This window comes from Macrobrachium nipponense, chromosome 8 (genome assembly GCF_015104395.2).
Source record: "Macrobrachium nipponense isolate FS-2020 chromosome 8, ASM1510439v2, whole genome shotgun sequence".
Lineage (NCBI taxonomy): Eukaryota > Metazoa > Arthropoda > Malacostraca > Decapoda > Palaemonidae > Macrobrachium > Macrobrachium nipponense.
Window position 1 is genome coordinate 77159011 of NC_087203.1, and position 7314 is coordinate 77166324.

General features: G+C 37.5%; 1 protein-coding gene across 10 annotated transcripts in view; it reads left to right on the top strand.

Moving 5' to 3' along the window:
* Nucleotides 1-7314, top strand: part of LOC135222863 (uncharacterized) — a 511348-nt gene that overhangs the window by 259877 nt on the left and 244157 nt on the right. The window lies entirely within an intron of this gene.

The window sequence follows — 7314 nt, forward strand, 5'->3', positions numbered from 1 at the left end:
TGTTTATGATAAGTCACCCAACGTACGCCAGGATTTGAAATGGTGAAAATTTTCATATGTAAGATTTACAGACTATCATAAACAGGAAGGTGTTACAAATAAAAAATTCACCTATAATTGTGGATATGGCTAGGAACTTTATTGTGACTGCAACTAAAATGTGGAATAGCTTACCTAGTGCAGTTGTGGAATTTTCTGATCCCCAAATATTTAATCGAAGAGGAAATTCATTCCTGCTCTCTCTGCTTCCGTCTCCTGAATGTCAGGTGTATCGGTATTATTTTCTGTTTCTTCATATTTATTCATTCCCTTTTCCTGTAACTCACTCTCAGCAGGCTGAGTTCCCTTTGGAGAGCTCTTGGGTTTATAGTCTATTAGCTTTGTCCTTGTTGGACGAGTCGGTTACGTGCTCGACTACCGATCTCAGGGTCCGGGTTCGATTCCCCGCTCTGCCAACGCGAAATCAGAGGAATTTATTTCTGGTAAGAGAAATTCATTTCTCGGTGTGGTTCGGATCACACAATAGGCTGTATGTTCCGTTGCTGAGTAACCAATTGGTTCCTAGCCACATTAAAATATCTGATCCTTCAGACCAGCCCTAGGAGAGCTGTTAATCAGCTCGGTGGGCTGGTAAAACTAACATAATACTTAACTTAGCTCTGTCCTTAGGGGTTTTCATTTGAAGATTTAAAGAAAAAGAAAATAGGTTGTTTTATATTCCAAATTCAGTACCCGAACGAAAATGGGTCCAGATCCGACCATCTTGAAATCAAATCCTCAAAATTTCTTCGGAACTCATCAATAAATTTCGGGGATAAAGTAAACCGAGCGATGCGTACGAAAATGACCTCCGCCGACCTTCAGCAGCTGAGGTCAAAAGAGAGGGATGCGTCTTGCATATATCCTCGCAATTTTAGCGAGCGAAAATTGGCTAAAAAAAGAAAAATTCAATATTTCGCATTTTACATTTTAATTGTTTATATGTTTCACGTCGATATATAAGTGATGCAATTCATAGATGCTTTTGAAAAATAGCAATCGAAAAATGGGGCAGCGTTGCGCAAATAATTTTAATTTTCATGTTCCATTTTTATGGTAATTATTTCGACTCGGGGTAGTCCCATTATTTACCTTTTAATGTATTTTTTTTTCTATGTATAGTTTATGTTTTCCTCTTTTTTTATTTACTTTTCCACGTGTTATCATAGTATCAGCGAATGTCGCCTCTCTCAAAATGAATTAAATATTTGAGGTTAACTATTATGTATGATTTTACAGTCTTAGTTACCTAAATAGAGGAAGTTATGTTTTTAGATGAGCTACCATTTGTCTGTTTGTCAGCAGGAGTGCTCAAAGCGATATGTACGGATTTTCACAATATTTCCAGCAGAAGTAGGCCGCGTGACCAACAACAAATAATTAGACTTCATGAAAGATAGGATTGTAACTTTTAAGGAGAACGGACATTTTGGGCAGGGATTGTCCTGGTTCAGCCTTGGTCACGGTTAAGGGTCCCCAACCCGTCGTGTTGAAAAAGATTTCCATTTCTTATCAACCTTTATAAGGGATTCCTGCACACTTCGTGCCTTATGCTTCGTTGCACGAAATACGGCTTCCCTAGTTCTCATTTCACCTGAGTGTCCAACTTCTTTAATTTTGCTCCAGTTTTAGTCTTGAGTTTTGTAAGCGTGTAGAAATGGGCCTCGTTGGTCTCGTTGAATTATACTCTCTCTCTCTCTCTCTCTCTCTCTCCTCTCTCTCTCTCTCTCTCTCTCTCTATCTATATTATATAATATAATAGATATATATATATATATAATATATATACCTATAGAATATATATATAATTGTGTATATATATATATATATATATATATATATATATATATATATATATACTATATATCTACAGGGTGGTCCAAAAGTAGGTGGACAGTAAATGATAACATTATTTTGAGACTGCATTTACAATTATTTTTCGTAATACAATTATTATATTGACAATTAGATTTTATTTTGTGCAATAATACAAAAGCACTGGATTTTGTAGTGACAAGCGTATCCAAAGAAAAAAAGAGCAAAGAATTTGGGAAGTTAGGAGGGCATTGTGGCTATCATAATTTCATATGTATCTGGTAAAAATGACCAGTAGATTCTACCTACACACACACACACACATATATATATATTATACATACCATATATATAGTATATATATATATAATTATATATATATATTATATATATATATATATATATTATATATATATAATTGTGTATATATATTATATATATATATATATATATATAGATATATTATAGAATTTTATATATATATATAAAAAATTGATATATAATATCTATATATACTTGTTTATTTATAATATTATATAATATCTTATAGTATATATATATATATATCATATATATATATCTTTTATATATATGTGTGTGTGTGTGTGTGTGTGTGTGTAGGTAGAATCTACTGGTCATTTTTACCAGATACATATGAAATTATAATAGCCACGATGCCCTCCTAAGCTTCCCAAATTCTTAGCTCTTTTTTTTTGGATACGCTTGTCACTACAAAGCATTGAGCTCCAACTTCAAACAATTTTGAAGAAATCATGATGTCCGTTAACGGGAAACGAACCCGCGATAACATAGTCAAGGTGAGGTCACCTTGCTGACCTGACCCTCTCGTTGTCAGGTCGGCAAGGTGACCTCGTCGTGATACGGTATTGCGGGTTCGTTTCCCGCTACCGGACATCATGATTTCTTCACATTTCTTTGAAGTTGGAGCTCAAGGCTTTGTAGTGACAAGTGTATCCAAAAAAGAGCAAAGAATCTGAGAAGATAAGAGGGCATTGTAGCTACTGCAATTTCATGTACAGGTTGGGCCAAAAGCAGGTGGACAGTAGGTGGAATAGCTGTGTAAATTGTGATGGACAGCAGTTTGAGCCCCTTCGTTGATAAAATTCCAGTGCTTTTGTATTATTGCACAAAATAGAATCTAATTGTCAATATAATAATTGTATTACGAAAAATAATTGTAAATGCAGTCTCAAAATAAATGTTATCATTTACTGTCCACCTAGTTTTGGACCACCCTGTAGATATATAATATGTATGTATGTGTATGTTTGTGTTTGTTTATGTGGGTATAACGTTTTACCCGAAAGGCTAGCGGTAAATTTTCTTTGCTGTGGAAATATTCGGACAACGCTAGCCTTTCTAATTCAGTATTTCTCTCTCTCTCTCTCTCTCTCTCTCTCTCTCTCTCTCTCTCTCTCTCTCTCTCTCACGAAGAAAATGTAATGCACAAATGAAAGATGGACGGCGCACGAGATGAGGGTCGGATCATGTCGGCTCTTTAATGACTCCAACATAAATTGTTCCAGTTGTCTGTCGTGGGGGCTCGTATATCACCCCTCCCCCCTTCCCCCCACCCCCCACCATGACTTCCACCCAATCCTCTGTTATCCCTTCCTAGCACCACTCCAGTCCTCAGAAACCCCCATTTCTCAGTCCCTGTCTGGCTCCTCTACTTTTCGGAGAGAAAACACATTATTGTATTATTATGTAACGTCTTAAGCAGGCACGTTTTTGTTTGACCCAAGGGAATATTTTGGGACGTCTCCTGTAATTATACTGCTAAAGCAGATGTATATTTCTGCTCTCTGTCTTAATTTTTTTCTGTTTTCTGTTATTCTTATTATTATTATTATGATTATTATTATTTATTTATTAATTATTTTATTATTATTATTATTATTATTATTGTACTCTGAAGCAGACCCCCTCTCAAGCATACTTTATTAAAAAAGTAATGGCTACTTCAGCAGCGTAACACTTGTAGAGATTACTTCTATTCGGAAAATAAATAGAGAAGAATCTCTACAAGTGTAACGCTGCTGAAGTAGCCATTACCTTTTATAATGTATTATTATATTATTATTATTATTATTATTATTATTATTATTATTATTATTATTATTATTATTATTAGTTTGAAGCTAGCTACGTAAGAGAATAGCTTTCTAAGTCTATTATTTATCATGTTTTTACATGCCAAATAATAATAATAATAATAATAATGATAATTGTTACGGAAATATGTATTTATCTTTATATTATTGTTAAGTTGTTGTGCTGCAGAGCGCAAATGGGTTGTTCTATTGGTAATTGAATAGTTGAAGGACTGTTATTTATATTTGTTTCTCCCACTACGTGAGGTGAGTTCGAGTGGTGTAACCCTGAACCCGCGGGGAAAAAGCCTTGGACACGACTGCGAGAGAGGAACGGCCCTCGATACTGGTGGACTTGTTGGATAGTCTTTGATGGACCTGTTGGATGGTCTTATTTAACGTTACTGGATTGCTCAGGAACAGTTTATGGCAAGTACGACTTCAGGGAAGTCTTGGAGTTTCGCAGTCTAGAGAATGCTGGCCAGCACACTGGGTAATTTACTTATGCCCTAGTGAAAACGTATTGTCTACCGAAATACGATTTGCTTTTCCCCCCGTCAAAACCTTGGCGTAACTTAGAAGAGATTGTCTGAACTCGACTTCAGTTGCTGATAGCGACCTCCGTATTCATCAGCCAAACATCTGCTTCGTCTCCAATTGCTAGTCGACGATGGATTTCTTCAGAGCTCTAGTATGGATTACCTTAGTCAACGGACTTCGATGGCGCTGACCAACCTTCACGAATTCAAAACCCCCATTCATCGAATCCCATCGACCTTAAACGTTCTAAGGATTTATTTTTCTTCATTATTTAAGTTAAGTTTTTGTAAATATAATTATTTTATTTTAAAGCTTTCTTTCTTTACGCCTACCAATATATACTGAAGGTATTCCTATAAGTTATTTATTATTAATTTTTTTTTACATTATTAATGTTAAAGGGCGTAAGAGCCTGGAATCAGTCACTAATAAGACCCGCCCGTAACATAATAATATAATAATAATTATAATAATAATAGTGATGGAATTCCTCCCATGTTATGCCTGGGCAGTTTTCAAGCCCTTGTATTTTTATGTACCTTAGTTGGTAGAATTATTGAATGTTGAATAATTGCGACAAAAAACAGTTCCGTTGTGCAAGACGTCCACTGTATCACTGGCCTTCAGAGTTAATAAACATCGTGTGTGGTCCGTGTTTGTATGGGTGACCACCAATGAGGCCATATGTCTGAAGGGCAGTAGGAAAAGATAAATTGAATACTGGGTATTCAAGCTTAAATGACATTTGTGGCATTTTTAAAGGTCGGGAAGACATTTATGAAATTACTGTAGATGACCAACCCTTAGTATTACATGAAAAATAAGTATTCGGGGCATTACTCCGACAAGTAATTTTTCTGGAATGAAACTGAAGAGTTTTGGCTCAGCTGGATGGTAGTACCATCAGTGCACTTCACGTTGTGCACTGTAGGCATTACTAAAGGGTGTTTGCCCGTAGCGGGGTAGTGCCGTCAGTGGACCTCATGCGGTGCACTGTAGGCATTACTTAAAGTTTTTTTGCATCGTGCCTTCGGCCCCTAGCTGCAACCACTCTCGTTCCTTTTTTACTGTACCTCCTTTCATATTCTCTTTCTTCATCTTACTTTCCACTTTCTCCTAATACTTGATTCATAGTGCACTACGAGGTTTTCCTCGTGTTACACCTTTCAAACTCTTTACTGTCAATTTCCGTTTCAGCGCTGAATGACCTCATAGGTCCCAGTGCTTTTAGCCTAAATTCTGTATTCAACTCGACTAAAGAGTGTTTGCAGCGGGCCTTCGATTCTTAACAGCACCCACCATGTAGCCTTTGGCTTTACTTCCATTTCAGCTTTCTTCAGTCTTGCGACCGAACCTCTCCATAACTATTATTTGTCAGTGCAATTTGTTTTCTCCTAGTTCTACCTTTCTATCTCTGAGCTTCTCCTGTAATCCGTGTACCACATCCCCATTATTTTCTGGATATCTCTAGCTCGCTGTCCAACCACTCCAACTCCATCTTTTCACTGCCTCAAGCGCTGAAAAATGGTCGACGGTGCCGCATTGTAGGGTCTGATGGCCTAAATTCCATAAACCCCCAACTCCTGGAGAGTTCAGGTAATGGTTTAGATGATGATTTTTTAAAATATCATCGTCACTGTCGTGTCGTCATCTGGCCAGATAAGCTTGGTTCAAATTGTTAGCTATGAAGGTTTTCCAGCTTAAATTCTTCCAGCTAATATAGAAAACGAAAACTCGAGTCAGGGTCCCAAAACCCTCTTGTAAATTAACTCTCATAATTATTTCCTGCGCATTGTCAGTAATTTTCAGCGAAATGACTTAACGTGAGGAATGTGCTCGCACATTTTGCTCAAGTCTTTGTTATATCTGTGAATGGCCCTGTATCTTTCACGTATTTGCTTTTATGTAATAAGACATTCTGTCATAATTGGTGTTTTACGATTAACCAGGTATAATTAGTGAAAGTGAAGAATGAAACCGCTTCAAAACAAGGTATCAGTTGCCCAACTGTTGCCCCCATTTGCCCCATTCCAGTCTCCGCGCCTCTTTTCTTGGTCTGTTTTGGTCTTATGTCTAACTTTCTGCTTGAAGAGGAGTTTAAGAAATACTTCGTTTAGATCAAGCCGGCTAATGCCAGCACCTACGTTTGTGGTATGGTGCAGAAGAGATTCAGAGGTCTGGTGTGGCTCTTTGAACTCGTTTCACCCAGCAGAGGCGAAGCTGGCTAATTTGAAATTATGGCCATTTGGACGTTAGTAGGGAAGAAGAGCACGCAATTCCCTTCAACGAAGAAACTACCTTCACTGCCATACCCACGCCCTCCCTACCGCCACCCCCCTCGGTATGTTAGCTTAGAGAAATTAAGGTTAAACCTCCCATGTTATGGAGGCCTTTATTCATCTGATATCAAACGTCCAGCGGACTTCATTTAGCTGCTTCAAGATCAAAATCCAGTTGAAGCAACAGACCCCATTTGACACATACCTGGTAAACCTCTGACAAAATTGACACCTGTAATTCCTCTTTTCATGTCACTTGACATGTATGAAATAAACCGCAGACATATTTCATATGAAGGTAAGTCCCAGACATCTCTTCTGACAAATCAGAAGAACCCGACATTAACTCAATAGCAACCAAACGAGCCCGACGTCCTTCGAATAGTACTACACGAACCAGGCATCATTCGACATTTGCCAGAGAGAGCGCTAGACATCGGTCGATACTTACCAAAGAACCCAGGAATCAATTGACCTACATTGCAGCACCGCAGATATATTATGACACATCAAAGGGACCGCGGACA